This window comes from Amphiprion ocellaris, chromosome 8, assembly GCF_022539595.1.
Source record: "Amphiprion ocellaris isolate individual 3 ecotype Okinawa chromosome 8, ASM2253959v1, whole genome shotgun sequence".
Classification (NCBI taxonomy): domain Eukaryota; kingdom Metazoa; phylum Chordata; class Actinopteri; family Pomacentridae; genus Amphiprion; species Amphiprion ocellaris.
The window spans coordinates 33,535,058-33,551,851 of NC_072773.1; the positions used below are offsets into that span (position 1 = coordinate 33,535,058).

Here is a 16,794-nt window from a genome sequence, read left to right on the forward strand (position 1 = left end):
TGTTTGTACAGGAAAAACAAGTGTAAAGCACAAGGCGGTTTGGTGTGTATGTATGTGTGGTGTTGTGTTTAGAAGCACTCCTTCTAGTCAGGTCAGTAGGTTGATTCAGCCACTAGAGACCTGGATGACCTCACGGACAGGAGCAGACCTGTTCTACTGCAGCAGGACACAAAGGAACCAGTCAGACCGTCCGGCCCAGTGTGTCAGCAGACCAGCTGGGTTTCACTTCACGCACAGTCAGTTCCAGAGAGGGTCGGACGAATAAGAGTTCTGGTCGTCTTGTCAAGCATAAGCAAACATGTTGCTGGAGGTTAAAGTAGCAGAGGCTGTAAAAAATACACCTTAATGAGATGAGAGTACTTATCTGTGAAAACTATCTGGACTGTTTTGCATAATTAGTGGTGCTGCATGCTGAGCGAGCACTAAAGAGATCAAGACTTGTTTTTATACTCTAACAAGCTAGTATTGATATCGGTGGCAGATGTTCGGAGTGGGCGTTATGTTTTTTGTTTATTAGTCCATCGGTCCTATTCTTGTGAGAAACACCTTAAAGGGATTTCTTCAAATCTGACTCAAACGTTCTCAAGGATGAACTGGTTATATTTCGATGGTGAAAAGTTAAAAGTCACTATGATGTCACATAACACCTTTTTGTTTAAAACTCAAGAACTCATGTGTTATTAAGATGCAACACTGTTCTCTTACAGCTCTTCATGTGTAACAATATCATGCTAACGACTGGTCTTTTATATCAATGACATTCTTTGACTGCAACAATAGAATTTTGGGTACATTATCCTCCCTGCCATACCTGTATATATGTAAATTCATTGTATCATATATGTGACAGATCCATATGGAAATTTCTCCATTTCCTAATGTACATATCCATATGTAGATTTATCATGACTGAAGTATTGTATCTGTGAGACCTTTTTTATTAATATATTCTCATTTTTTAGCCCTGTTGTACTTCTGTAATTCTCTGTCTGCCTTATCTTTACCCAGCTGCTGTAGCGTGAATTTCCCCAGTGAGGGATCAATAAAGTTGATCTTATCTTGTTAATTATGACAAAATTTCACAGAAATGTCTGAGTATGAAATGATGAAGCCATGACATTTTATATTGAAAGGGTCAAAGATCAGCTCCACTGAGGCATCATCAAGTTCTGCCAAAACACTTTTCTGGCCAAAACTCAGGAACAGAAGGGAGATTGTGAAGCTTGAAACTGTGATGCCTGAGGCTCATTTTCAGTCCTGACTTCCTTAAAATGCTGATCCTTGACAAAATTTGAAAGCAGCTCACTGCAAAGCAATGTAAGCTGAAATTTGTTCCTTAATAGGAGTTCTAAATAAACTGAGGAACATTTATGTAAAAATGTCTAAATGACACAAAGTCATCCATATTTTAAAAGTCTTGCCTGGAAAAAAAACATTTTAGGGTTCAGTTCGGGCTTTGGGCTACTGATCAGAATGTTGGGAGTTCAAGACTGCATTCTGATGTGCTCTGTATAATGACAATGAAGTTGAATGTTATCTAAGGGTAGTTAGTAAAGGGGTTGAACAAGGGTATGGTTCAGGCAAAACAACTCAAAGTTGTCCAGCAGACACAAGGTTTTGCTGCAACACAATGAATAAAAATCATCACATGAGGTTCTCACGTGCTGTACGAACGAGCTCACAATTCCTGGTAAGGCAATAAACTCCTGTTTGTATTACAAATTGCTGAGCATTTTGGTGACTGATGAGCCTTTAAACATCACCATGAACGCAGCCCCCTTGTGCTGTCCTTTAAAACGGGGCTGTTTTCAGTCTGAATTACTGCTAAATGATGCCGGTTTTCCATGACTAAATCTGTGACAGATGCAGGTATACTGCTTTGTGGCTGGCAATGTGTTTCTAGTGAAGAAAAATACCCCATAAAATATAAAGATTGCAAGATTTAACCAAAGATTCAGTCATTAGCTATCCTAATACACAACAACTATCTGGTTTAAAACTTACTAATGGAATAAATGACAACGTCTCGCAATATCTGGAAAATTCTGACGTACCTCTTCACCGAGGACTGAACCAAAACATGTAGGTAAGTGTGAGCATTGTCTGTTTGTGAGGAGAAAAAAATCTACAATGCAAGTAGCGAGAAAAGCATCTGCCACCATGGCGAGTGTGCACACATAAAAGAAATGCAATAGTTGTAAAAGGGGGGCAAGCGTGGTCACAGCATGGCCTCCACATCCTGCACCTCTACGCTAACAAACAACTGACAGCTCCCTTCAGGAAGGTTGACTTTGCATGAACATATTTGCTCATTTTGATTGCCAGCTTTCTGCCAGCTCCTTCTGGTGAGAGAACGAGCAAACACGTCTCCGTCCCCTGTGGACCTGCTGTAAACCAAAGGCTGAAAGACGCAGGACAAAGGGAGGGGAAAGGAGCAGTCAGAAAGGTAAAGAAAAGTAGGCTGAAGTTTGAAAGCAGTGGAGCTGAGGGGCTGAATAGACCGTGTTTGTCTTCGCTGCTACTGATACCAGCTGCAGAGTTAAAGGAAAGTTCGAAAATAACACAAACGGACGTTTTCAGAAAACTCCTCGTCTCAACTGGGGGTTTGGCTTCCCTATTTACCGTCAGCTCTAGATATTGAACACAAATCAACCAGGCAAAAGTTTGCAAAGCTGGAAACGAGATGCCTTTCCAACAGAAAAGCCAACATTTCTGGTCAGACAGAGAATCTCACACCTTTTATGAAAGACTTGGATATCAACAGGTTGTTTATTATCCACAAACATCGCGATATTGACTTGTTCAGGAAAGTGGCTAAAGGAATGAAAAAAAGGGGAAACTGTGTTTGCACAGTCAAACAAGTCCACCATAGACAGAAAACTTTGAAAAAATCTGAATATGCACAGCTAGATGCAAAAGGGAATATTAGTGGAAAATTCATTTTTAGCAGCCATAGAAACAGCTTAGTGGGAATCATGCCTTTTTCAGAATAAGGGAAAAGAAAACATGGATATTTTTGTGTAAATAAAGCAACTGATACAATGTCAAATGAGTCAAAAGTCAGCCAGCATGTAGGATGAAGTTGTTTCCCACTGTTTCCCTGGGAACTGGAGGACAAAACCCAAGTCCAGCACCTGACACCTCACTATGAACCTCTAAAGCAGGGGTGTCAAACATGCAGCCCGCGGGCCAAAAGCGGCCCTCCAGAGGGTCCAATCCGGCCCGTCGGACAGAGAGTAAAAATTACAGACAAGACATTAACTGCAAATTGTAAATTTGTAAAAATATAAATTTAAAATTATTTCTGGACAAGTTATTTTGATCTAAAGTAAAATATTAGATTGTTCTTTTGTCAATTTGTGTCTCATTTTTGTAACATTTTGTCTTGTTTTTGTTGTGTTTTGTCTGAGTTTTGTCCTTTGTCTTACGTTTTTGTCGTTTTGTTTCTTGTTTTTGTCATTTTGTTTCCTTTTCGTCATGCTTGTATTTTTTGTTTCATTTTTCTCATTTTGTGGTTCGCTTTATTTATTGTTTTGTGTTTCTTTGTCTCACTTGTGTCGTTGGTGTAATTTTTTGTCTTGTTTTTGTTGTTTGTCCATTTTATTGGTGCTTTGTAACTTTTTTGCCTATTTTTTGTCTCTTCTCTGTTTTGTGTCATTTTTTGTCGTTTTGTTCTCGTCGTCATTTTGTGTCTCATTTTTGTAATATTTTGTCTTGTTTTTTGTTGGTGTTTTTTGTCCTTTCTTGTCCAACTGTTGTTGTTTTGTGCCTTTGTAGACACACTGTGATCTGTAAGTTTTGACTTGAAAGTGCTATATAAATAAACGTTTTTATTTTTCTTATTATTATTATTGTTACAAGTTTTAATGTGTAAATGATAAACTGAGGCATAAAACTGCTGACATTTGATTTATTTTTCTGAAGAAACTTCAGGTTGTCCATGACGTTTTGTTCATTAAATTTGAACATTTGAAGAACATACTTTTTTTGCATGAAAACAAAGGAAAAACTGGGAGTTTTATGGGTTAACATGCTGTAATTTTACTGGTCTCACTTAAGATCAAATTGAGCTGAATGTGGGCCCTGAACTAAAATGAGTTTGACACCCCTGCTCTAAAGAGTGCACAACCTCCTCAGCCCGGCCAAATCAACTGAACCATTTACACACTCACCTCTGAGACAGTTTACCTTCAAATTCAGCTCACTTTAAGCTATTTTACATTAAGATTAATGTCAGACAAGAGTAGGTCTCAAGAGAGTTAGTGTGGAGAAATGTAAGAAGATCTTGAATGTAGGATGCTGATTTGAGATATTTATCAAACATCAGTTTCCAAAATCTAAAATAAGAATGAAACCAGAGTCACTCGACAATTTAGCTCTGCAAGAGGAGAAACCTCAGGATGACATTTGTCACCTGGAAACTCAAGCTACATTCGCTACATTACAAAATGACATCATGAGAAAGCACCTGCTGGTCGGACACATCGCTTTGCCCAGGAAACAGCTGCCCATCCATTGTTGTCTGGAGTTTTGGTTTATGGACAACATGAACCTCTCAACAAAGCCAAGTCCCCGTGGATGACAATGGCTGAAGCTGGAGGCAGAGTGAAGGGCATGCGGTGTTAAATGAAGTGCAATGTCAGCCTTTTACTTGTTTTTATTGGGCGGTCGAGTGGATGGTGCGGCTCTGTGGGAGGCTGCAGTAAAACAGGAGGGAAGATTCTTTCACACTTAGGTGTCTGTCCTCCTATCAGATCAATTGATGCCAGGCCTGAAGTCGCACACAGACACACGTTTATATACAAAGGCTGATATCTTTGTGCTTTTTATACTTTTAATGGCGACTGAACATCGGTTGGGATGCAGAAGGCAGAAGAGATGGAAGCACTGCCAACGCTGACAAAACAACAGGTGTATGTTGCGTGTATTTAGCCAGTAAAACACATGAATATGCACAGTACTGCCAGATTACCTCATAACCTGAACCCTGCATTTATACTGAACATCTCACGATCATCAATGAATATACAAATTGCAACCATGACAACCTTTCAGACCAGTGAAATTCATCCTCATGACATTATAAAACTTGGTGCAGTCACAGACTCAGACATGAATCTCAACAGCATGTATTTATCTTTAGTCTACTCAACTACTGTAACAGAATCTTCAAAGGTCTCTCTAAAAAAATTCAGACTGCTGCTCGTGTCCTCACTAAGACCAGAAGAGTGGATCACGTCGCTCTAGTTCTGAGGTCTAAGTTCACTCTAGCTGTGTGCCAAAGTACATGTAATAACCTGTGTTCCTCTTCACCTCACCTCTGAACCTTTTTCACATTCAGTCACTAACAAACAGAGCATGCAAAGGCTGGATGTTATTTCAAGAAAGCATTACTCTTTTCTATACTGAGGGAGGCACTGTTGGATTTACTGGATCATCTGAAGTGTTACTACGACAGGGATTCAGTTCTGAGAAGAAAAAACTGCAGTCGGCCTTTCAAACAACTGTCAAGAGCAACCTGACAGATTCACTCAGTATGTTTTTAGTCTGTCATAAAGACATGAAACAATGAACGCACAGAACTTGCATCAGCAGTTCTTCCATTCGATGTCCTCCAGCAGTTTGTTGAGGTAAAACAGGAATACAGTTGGCTTTGAAAATCTAAGCTTTAACAGCTATTCAGCACAGGATTAAATGTGTTTTCAGACAGAAAGCTAGAATAAAAAAATAATTCACAGCACTTATTTTTACACACAATGAAGAAGCTGAGCCACTAATCTGAGCCACAGGTGCACAAATACCTTTGTAAGCAGAGTTAAGACTGATAAAAGCTCTTGGAAGAAGAAAAAAGGAACGAGGAAAAGTTCCCACACTTTGACTGTTTTGTTTCTCTCTGTGTCCTTTTTTTCAATCCTGCCAAAATGGAAAGCAGTGTGCCAGTCATGAATGAAAAAAAAGTGATGGGGGAGGGCTAAAGAATAGAAACACCAACAGTGACTCGTGTAACTCACCTGTTGGTGAGAGTTTTTGTTTGGTGTTCATTCAGACAGCAGGCGGCCGGGTGGCCCCTCCCTGAGGCCACTTTGGTTCCCAGGTAGAGAGAGGCGAGATGGGAGGAGAGTTCCCACCACACTCCCTAACCGTTCTCACCGCAGCTCATTGGTTGGACGTTGCCTCATCGCTGAAACACGACACTCGGCGGCGGTGCAGGCAGGTGTATGGAGCTGCAGGGCACTAGGAGCTGGGAAGTGTGTGTGTGCCAGACACGAGGACAAAGAGGAGGATGAGCAAGTTTCACTAAGCTTAGTCATACCTTCAGACTCTGCAAGTATCATACATGTGAGGCATCGTTGAACACCTTGTGCGTCTGTGTTTGGAAGCATTAACTTTGCCTTTGTGTGGAGCAGCTGCTGAGCCAACCTGAAGTCATGTGTACACAAACAGTGGCTATTTTGCCAATACATAGGCAAATGAGCCTTTTACATCACATGATGTTGGTTGGTTCCCACACAACTTATCACAATCACTGCTGCTTTAGAAGTAAGAAGGGAAGGATTCTTTCCTTTATTTCTGTATTTTGGCTGTCTGTGCTCACTAAGCCGCCATTGTTGACAGCTAAAACATTTTGATCCAACTTGATTTGTATTCAGTTTTTCACATTCTTTCTGAAAATAGTTAAAAAACATTTAATATCTGTCTTTCTAAAATGACATGGCAAGCTCTCAGGACGGTTCTGTCTTTTTCTTTACCTTCTGACATTTTAATGCAGACAGCATAATATTTACAGCTCTTTTAAAGATGTCAGTGTGGTTGGAAACAGTCGTCATCTGCAGCCACACAATGATTTAGATGTTGCTTCTGCTCTCACACATCTGTCTTTATGGTTTGTACTTGAAGGCGGAGCATTAAATTCTAATCTAATGCACTTTTTGTCAAATTCAAATTCAATATCTCCTAACAATGCAATATTTTCTTTAAGAACATTCACAACAAAATCAACCAAAATCCAGCGAAATTCGCTGGATTTTGGTTGATTTTTTTGTGAATGTTCTTTAAAAAAAAAAACTTTATTTTTTTTGCATTTCTTTTTTTTCCACCAAAAAATTTTGAAAAATTTCACAAAAATGTTGAAAACGTGGAAATTTTCTCTGTGAAAATATGTTTCTTTTCCACATTTTCAAACTTTAAAACGGGTCAATTTGACCCGCAAGACAACATGAGGGTTGAAGTAGCAGTGTTGAGTTGCTGGTCGCTGCAGCTGGAAGGACATCTTGGCACTAAAAGATTCACAGCCTGAACCAGAGCTGGTAACAGGATGTTATTGCTCATCACATCTTTGGGGAAACTGGGATTTCCACCTCAGAGATTTTTTTTTACTTCTTTGAAGTACAATAGTCGTGATATCTTTGTGTTAGTTGATTTAAAATGATAAAAATGTTACCCTGCTCTGCTTTGTTTGTCGTTTAGTCAGTAGTGTTTCAGAAAAAGTCTTTTCAGCCTGTGCATGTGTCCTTCTTTGTATTCAGTTTTTCTCTTTTTTGGGGTCAGTTTGGTTCTATTCATGTCATGTTAAGTCATCATGGCCTGATTTTAGTTCTGTTTAGCTGACCTGTTTCATGGCTCCAGAACTGCCCCATATTTTATGAATTGTTTAAATCTACCTGTGACACTACAGGGCGTCTGGCTCAGTCTCCTGCTGTAACATAAACGTTCTATTCAAATACTAAAATAACAAAATGTGGAGCAGACTGTCAGGGTTTCAGCTCCGTCTCTATTCATAGGGAAAGAGACTGACTCACACAGGTGAACTATGTCGCTCTGTATTTCTGTGTGAAATGGAACATGACTGTGGCAAAATTAGGGTTTTATTTGCTTTCTTGCTCTTTGGAAATCCGTGTGAGGTCAGTGCGAGGTGTGAGGTTCAACAAGTCAGCCATGCATTATCTCACCTGAGATGTGAGGTGTTTGTGTCTGAATGGAGAGCAGGTACACTGAGATATGAGTGAACTCGCTCTGCACCCGGGGACGTCATGAACTCCTGGGTAGCTTTCTGAAGTCGCCGCTTTATCGCAGGTTGTTGCTTCGGCAGTGACAGCTGACTTCCTGGTGTGGGTTTCAACAAGGCTTGGTTCTCATGTTTGGCACCAGCAGGAACCCACCTGGAGACATGTTTGCCGTCACCTCGGTCAGACTGGAGCAATAACAGGTGGGTGTTGAGACGTTCGATTTCTGCTCTCCTTACTCAGGTTAAATAAATGAAGGTGCAACAAGTACAATATACTATATGTATGCACATTGCATGTTGTTGGTCCTGGTGCCACATGAAAGTATGCTTTTTTCTGAAGTTTTGTCACTACGGTCAGGTTTTGTGCTTCAGTTTACCTAAACAAACCAATGGCATATTTTCCTCCTTGCATTTCTTCCAGACATCTCACACTCAATGGATTGAGCTTTATAAGGTTGTAAGTTTGAGGTGGACAGGTTTTGCTTGTTTAGGACATGTAGAACGTGACAAAACTCAAGTCCACCTGGTGGTACAAAATATATTTTCTGGAATCAAAAGCCAAACCAAAACAGTTGTGAAATATTGAAGTCCACTGTTTATCTTTCATAAGACTTAAAGAATTAAGTGTGTGTCTGAATGAACAATTAAATGAATGTGTGTGTGTGTGTGTGTGTGTGTGTGTGTGTGTGTGTGTGTGTGTGTGTGGGAGAGTGGTTGCCTCTGGCTTCTGCCTCCGTCTGTTAATGTGTGTAAGTCTGCAAGCGAGGCAGTGAGGCCGGCTGTGTGCCTGCTGGAACTGCACGTGTGTGTGCGTGCGTGTGTGTGCGTGTGTGTGCGTGTGTGTGCCTGTGTGTGTGCGTGTGTGCGTGCATGTGTGTGGCTGCTGATGGGACCTGTCACTATCAGACCCACACATCTCTGGCACTGTCTGTGTTGACACTCTGCCCGAGGGGGAACGAGCCTGCAGAGGTTGAGGAGAGCAGCGGTTTCCCACGACTGCTGCTCTCAGTCTCGGCCCTGCCTCTGCATTCCAGGACTGCCAGCGCTCTGTAAATGTTTGGACAGCCTTGAACAAATAACACACCTTGAAAGGCACAAGCACAGGCCCTCTCTCTCTCTCTCTCTCTCTCTCTCTCTCTCCCTCTCTCTCTTTGCCGCACACCCTCTTCTCCTTCTCCTCATCCACGTCCTTAAGCTCACATAGCTAACACCCCAAACCCACCCAAACCACAAATCTACCTCCTTTGCAGCCGCCCGCCCAGCTACTGCCTCTCTCAAACTTTCCCAGCTTCACTCTTATGCGCAAATAAACACCAGTCTGTACTGTGTTACTGTTGTACGCTTGCATACACAAACACACAGACACACACCTGTGTATATGTAAATACACACACATGTCTATTATGTTTTCTGACGGCAGCCCGTGGCTGTTTCAACTTTGCAGGATTATGTCCGTAAACACGGAGCTATAGGTGAAGTACATTTTTGTAATGAAAAGTTATGAGCATGCATATAATGGGCTCCAGATGCATTTGGATCTACCATTAAGATATGAAGTTTCTGCCTAGAATGTAAAGAAAAATGTAAGTATTTTAGTTTAATTAGCGGTGATTGTAACTCAATGTAGCATCCAGTCTGTCCTCATTCCAACATTCCTAACAACGCTCACTTCACTGAGGTTATAAAAATAAACTTGTACACTATCTTTCTCATTATTGTCAAATAAAAATGCCAAATTCAAGATTTTATCATGTAAGCTATCTGGTTTTTCTGTGCCAAACCCAAAAGGGCAAGTCAAGATAACACTGCTATCTTATATTCTTCTTCAGTGGCATCAGCCCTTCGTTTACTTATTGTTTTATCAGCTCAGCTTTTGGTAAGAAAACATGTAGACTAAAAATCATATAAGGATGTCAAGCAACATGTTTTCTGGTAGCATTTTTTGTTAAGTGTTACATTCTGGGATATGCAAAATGAGACAATTTCTGCTTGTGGGATCAATACGGCATATAGAATTCAATTCAATTCAATTAAAAAGCAAAGACTTGAAATGTCCAAATGAGGCCAGTGCTCGAGGTTGGTTTGCTACAAATTATTGTCTCAGTTTTGCTGATATCTATAGGATGAGCTAATTGAACTAGTCACGTCCACCAACGAGCCACAACATTAAATCTACCCGTCTAGTATTGTGTAGTTTTCCTTCATGCCAACAAAACAGTGCTGACTTATCAGGACGTGGACAAGGGGCCTGTCCTGTGATGTAGTCACTGGACGCTTTGTGTCCTGTGGGTAGCACCATTAGGCGTCCGTGGATTGGACTTGCTTCGATGCATCTGGACAAATGAAACAATCCCAATAAAAATTGGTGCAGTTTTGTATTTCTTACAGCCGATTATTGTCCTTTGTTTAGATATGTGTGGAGTGGCAGACCAGAAACTACTGCTGGGAGTCACCATAGTCAAACATTTTTAAGTCCTACATATACACATTTACATCAATGCAGTCTCAACTAAAGGCACAGCTGCTAAAGTCCTTGAAGGCAGAGCTGTTTGGGCCCGAGAAGCTGCAGAGGAAAATGGCCTCTGCCCACTTCCACAGTGGTTCAGTCCCAGGAATTCAGATTTAAACCTGGCTTGGCACATTTGGCAGTGTTCATGGGTGGGAAGCAAGTGAAGGACTCAGCCTAGTTTCCTAGTAAGTATTTCTGTATTTGACAATTTTATGCCCCACAATTTATGTGTAAATACAGGAAGTAGTGTGACCTTTATGTAACAAGGCAAAAAGAAAAATGGCTTAGAGGTTTGGGTGAGGGATTGCAACCAATAGTGGTGCCAGTTATTCAAAGACTACACACATACTCAGAGAACTGGAGTTACATTAACTACTGTTTTCTGACTAAACTATTATGCAGAACCACTTCTCTCTATACTGTAGTCCCCATACAGATGCATTGTTTCATCAAAGCTACCCTCATGCAACCACAAACAACCAGGTAGTCCTGACCAACCAGAAGATGTTTTCACTGATTGTGCAGCAATTCAGAGTTTGTATCACTGTCAATGAAAGCTGTATTGACCGGACAAAAAAGCACATTTTTACGTATAAAATAAAGGATCTGTGTATTAAAAGTGTGTATGACTCTTCAAGACAGTAGGGTAGGGATGAAACCTACTTTGAAGAATTCTGCAAACAAGTGGTGCAAACTGCTGAACAGTACGTTACTGAGCCAGAATCTGCAGCCAAAAAAACAAAAAAGAGAATACAGAACAAAAGGCTGGATGGACACCATGAGAAATCTCAATTAGATGGGTGCCCTGAGCGAGTGTCTGACATGTATCTATCTTTGGTAAAATTCTAATTATATTATGAACTTATCAACTGTTTGACAAACACATTTTATGCAATTGCTCCAGATTTTTAATCAATTGACGGTAAATTTAAAAAATGGTTGTTTATGAGTTCTCATGTGCTTTTATGCGGATGTCTTGCTTGCATCAACAAAACAACTATTTGGCCCACTGGATTTGCTGAAAACAAAAATTAACATGACATTGCTTCACCAAAATGTGAGTAATGGTCTCAGCCACCCCAAAAAACATTGTATGTTTCCACCACTAACACCTACTGGTTGGTGTGTCCACATAATATGCAGACCACCAGCTGGAGTTAGCAGAAATACATTCAGTAAGAGTTCAATACAGGAAAACATGAGTGCAGGAAAGGTTTCACAGAGCCTCCTCAGTCTTTCCTTTTACTCTGTGTCTTTTATGTTACTTGATTTACATCATTGTACTTGTAAAGTTATGACCTGGGTGAAAAAATGGCATTGTATGTATTTTGAAACACATTTTGATCAGGCCTCTAGAAGGTTAGAATCTATGTCACCTTATAAAATGGGAATAATTCTTACATCACCCCGTACAGAGGGCTAAAATGCATCGCTGCAGTGTTTTACAATCCCATAAAGCACAAAAATCATTAGTCACACAAGTACTGAGAACATACAGTGCAGTCTTGGACAACTTATGTATTCTTTACCGCAGCTAATGACGATTTTGGCAATGTTGAAACCTGTAAAAATAATATTTTCTGTAATCTCCATGCTCATATAGAGGACAAACGCAGCTGAGGGATTTAAATTCACCCCCTCCACATATCTGTGAACTAGTTCGGCTTGATCTGACAAGAGAAAAAAGTTTGAAGTGCAGCATGGATTTGTTTTGACACATATATCCACCACCAACAAGTTTACATGACCTCCTAACCGCATTAGGCCTTCCTGCCAAAGAGCAGTTGTGAACATGACGACAGTTGTCAAGCTTCTAATCGCAAAACAAAACTACACTTTGAGAAAACAAGAAACAACTGCTTTCTCCAAAAAGTCTTCATAATACACGCTGTGGATTAAGGCATCCAAGCTACTGTGAATCAAAGCATCCATGTCATTAGGATAAATGCCTGCATAACTGTCAGAAAGTTCCTCCCTCATACAGTATGTGAACAGCACATTCATTGGGCACCAGGCTGGATGAACAATAACAGGGCACAATAACAGCGAGGATGAACCAGTATGAATTCCCACACAGCCACCAACGCTGCGCCCTGATGTCTGGCAGCAGCTGTGGAATCTGGAGTTTCTTGCTCATCGTAAATCCCACGAAACATAACGCAGGACGACTTCCACTGCACTCCTTGGGCAGCAGCCACTCAAACGCGCCTCTGTTTTCATTGTCGGGAGGCCTCGGGGTACATATTTCTGTAATTTGGCTTTTATGCTCAGCAGTTTTGCAGCTGTGATGACATTTGGGTGTCGCCCCCCTGTTTCTCACGATCCCGCTGCCAACGCTGCTCCGGCCACTGGTCGTCAGCCAAGACTGAGGTCTGTGTGTCAGCCCCCACTTCTTATGTACACATGCACAGTGAAAGAAGGTGCTTTTGAAAAAATATACTCCTGGCAAATGACTTAAACCGCAGTGGACTTTTTTTTTTCTTTTTTTTGTCAGGGTCAGTTTTCCAAACTTGGTGTTTTCAGGAGAAGGAAAGGTTCAGTGTGTGCACAGACCTCTGTTGTTTTGGTGCATTGTAGATGCATACTAGAAAACTTCTGAATAAATTTTGAGGGTACCAATGCAGCTTTTGATATTTAATGCGTCCTGCTGGAATTGCACATGAGGAAAAATTCATACTGTTTCGTATTTTGTAAAAACTGTATGACCAATTGCTACCAAAAGTCACAGCACACCATTCTCGATATCATTTGTATGGGTTTTCTCAAACTTGTGGGGCAAATTAGGGGCTGAAAATTGTGTCTGAAGAATCTACAAGAATAATCCTGAGGAATAATATTAAGTGTGCTTCACTGTTTATGCATTGGCACGCAAAAAGATATACATTGGTGTATAGTAACACAAATATGATGATGATGATGATGATGTTTTGTCTTTGACATTTAAACTTTTGTTAGTTTTTAACATATTGAAATAGACTTCCCGTTTTGGGGAGATGAAGTAAATGGATCTCCATTGTTTAACAAATCAGACAACTGAGACTAAATGTGGGATTTTTAATGTCTTAAAACTGTAATGGCCATGACAGGTCAACACAGTTTTCCCCAAGAAATATTCATTGTCACCAGATGGTGAGGAAATCCAACAACAAGTAGTCTCAGCTAAGGTTTCTCCAAGATGTATACCTTCTTCCATCTTTGTAAGACCCTTTGTAAGCTGTGTTACTCCAAACAAACGCTTTTCTGTCTCGTCTTCCTCTACATAAACAGTTGCTCCGAAATGATTTCCTGGATTGGGAGGGACTAATGAGAAGGGAGCAGGTTGGATTCTCAGAGGGGTGATAATGGTGGGAGTTCCCCACGGCCTGCTTGTTCTCAGCTGTCCTCCCGGAAACCTCGGTCCAGCTGCTGCCCATTACGCTAAGGAATGTTACCCTGGGGTCGGATGCCAGCAGCGCGGTGGCACATTAATGACAGAGTGACCACGGGCCGAGGCCACTTGTGAGTTATTAACGTGGCACACTCAAATCCTTCCCATGCCCCTCGGCTACCCCCCTCCCTCAAACCGCCCACTCCGACAGCAGCTGCCGGACTCTTGGTTTCCCAGAGTCAGGAAGCAGGGAGTGTGTCAGCATGTGTGTGTCAGGGTGGGGAGTTTATGGGGTCATGGTATCTGATTAATTGGTCAGATATGCATGCCAATGGTTCCTGTTTTGTCTGTCATGGTGTGGGTCAATTTGGCTAATCGCTCCACACAGCTGGGACTTTATGTGTGAGAAAAAGTGTAGAAACACTATCAGCTGTCAGCAGGAAATCAATGAATGCATCCGTCAGTCAGTAAGTTACCAACTAATTATTTCATGCAGCCTGTAAGGGAAAGACACCAGATCAGATGAATGAATTACTGTATACTTCAGACAATAATTTCATTCAAGAGTCAGGAGGGACAGCAAGGAAAAAATGATGTTCAAAAATTTTTTTTTGGTGGAGATGGAAAAACTTTAATTGACTGGATGCGGTTGTGAATGAAGCTGTACACTTAAAACCGCTGCATGTGACTCACTTCCTGGCTCTGCACCATCAAAGGTAACTGAAGCTCTGAAGTGCCTTTGAAAACGTCCAAGGAACAAAAATAATTACACTCATTTTACGGGACATCTCTGTAAGAACGCACTCAGCATGGAGCCCCACTCGAACGTACATCAAGTCCACGTATTTCCTCTGATCAGCCGAATGTAAAACATGTTTGTCATTGTTTGAACTGCCTTGATTGGCAGAATTTAAGGACTCCACTCATGCCGCCGTGTATGAGCCAGGAGAGTGTGTTACAAGGCCCCGAAAAGCTTGTAGATGGTAGTTTTTCTTTACATAATCTCTGGACATATTCAGGCGGTGAGCACCTGGGCAGATCATTTTGGTCCTTAATGATATGGCCAACAAAACAACCCATAAGGTACTTGAAGGAACTTTCTTAAAGCCTGGGCCTAATTACAACACGGGACAAAAAAATCAAACCACCCCTCACTTAATTGGCTTCTTTTCTTTTCATGCTCCTATACATGGCCATTCAATCATGAGATGGAGGCAAACAAAACCCTCGCTCTCTCCTTGACCCAAAACACTCCTCTAATTGCTGCTGCACGGTCAGCTCCAGCTTTAGGTGGGCCATCCTATAGCAGAGCATCTCCACTATGAGATAAACATACAATGGTACATCGGGGGGAACAAAACCAAAGTATGTGATTATTTCTACACTTCAGCATTACAGATGTATTATCTAAAAGCTTTGCATTGCTGCAAATAAACACATGCCATCAAATAAATAGGTGCAGAAGGAGTGAAGTGACTGGAAAGGCATGCTTTCATGAGTCACACCAGTTCACTGAATCCATAAATCCGTTTATTTGCTCTGTGGCACAAATTCACACGTCCCAGCCTACGGTTACAGTAAAGTATGCCAGAGTCTCGTCCTCGTCTAGCCTCGTTTTTCTCTCTGTGCTTGCAGGCAGAAACGTGCATTTTCTCTGCGGCCTGTATGTTTAACCCTCCTGTTGTCCTCATTTACAGGCACCAAAAAATATTGTTTCCTTGTCTGAAAAAAATCCAAAAAATCTGCAAAAAAAATCCCCAAATTTCTGAAAATTTACAACACCTTCAGGAAGAAAACTCCAATAATTCCTTACAAGTTTCCCTGAAAAGTTTTATTTAAAAAAAATCCCCAAAATTTGGCAAGAAAATTCTTGTAAATATTTTTCAAAAAATGAGTAAAAATCTTCCAAAAAAATCCTACAAATATCTAAAGTGATTACATATACATCAGAAAAACTAATATTTTCTTTAAGAACATTCACATAAAAATCAACCAAAATCCAGCAAAAGTCGCTGGATTTTGGTTCATTTTTTTTGGTGAATGTTCTTAAAAAACATTTTTAACATTTCTTTTTTTCCACCAAAAAAATGTTCAAAGATTTCCCAAAAATGTTGAAAATGTGGACATCAGAAGTTTCACTGTGAAAATATATTTTTTCCACATTTTCAAACTTTAAAACGGGTCAGTTTTGACCCACAGGACGACACGAGGGTTAAGTGTAACTCTGCTGCTGAGGTCGTGACCCGACACATTCACACATGAGGCATCTGCACAGCGGCTGCATGCCAGAGCAGATCTCCACCAGCCAGATGACGGTTAGGACATGTGAGGACTAACACAGGTGAGGAAACATGATGTCCTCGTGTCACTCCTGGAGTTTTGTAGGAGAGTCGGTTTGCTTCCCAGTTTCTCACAGCGTTAGCCAGCATTAGCTGCAAGTTCTGACACAGAAGCGTTTTAATCTGAAGTTCAGAGGATATTTTAAGGATAATCCTGATTTCAAATATCGTTCCTTTGCCTGCAACATTCAGATGATGTTTGGAGGATGTTCTTATATTGTGTTCAAAGCCAAGATTCAAAGCCAATGTTAAAAAAAATGTTTGCAAGATGTTATTGAGGCCTCAGATGACAGAATTCTTTTTATAAAACATTCCTGTAATGTGATATGTTAAAAAAAAACTTGCACAAAATGTGTGCAAGATAGTATTAAGGTCTCATAGGACAGAGTTTGTTTTTTTTTTATATAAAACATTCCTATAATGTAATATATTCTTTAAAAACGTCAAATAAATGTTTGCAAGATGTCATTGAGGCATCAGATGCCATTTTTTTTACTATAAAACATCCCTGTAATGTGATATATTACCAAAAAGTAGAACATTTTGTGTTCTGCAGTATTCTGAGGATGTTGTT

General features: G+C 40.7%; 1 long non-coding RNA gene across 2 annotated transcripts in view; it reads right to left on the bottom strand.

The window, feature by feature from the left end:
• The window catches only part of LOC118470804 (uncharacterized), a 132,774-nt gene that overhangs the window by 48,774 nt on the left and 67,206 nt on the right, over positions 1–16,794 (bottom strand). The window contains exons 3-4 of one of the 2 annotated variants that reach the window (XR_008602525.1): positions 7,950–8,159; positions 6,012–6,241 (exon numbers count right to left, since the gene is read on the bottom strand). The exons of the other annotated variant lie outside the window; for it this stretch is intronic. This is a non-coding gene — a long non-coding RNA (uncharacterized LOC118470804). The remainder of the gene's footprint in view (positions 1–6,011; positions 6,242–7,949; positions 8,160–16,794) is intronic. 2 annotated transcript variants of the gene reach the window in all.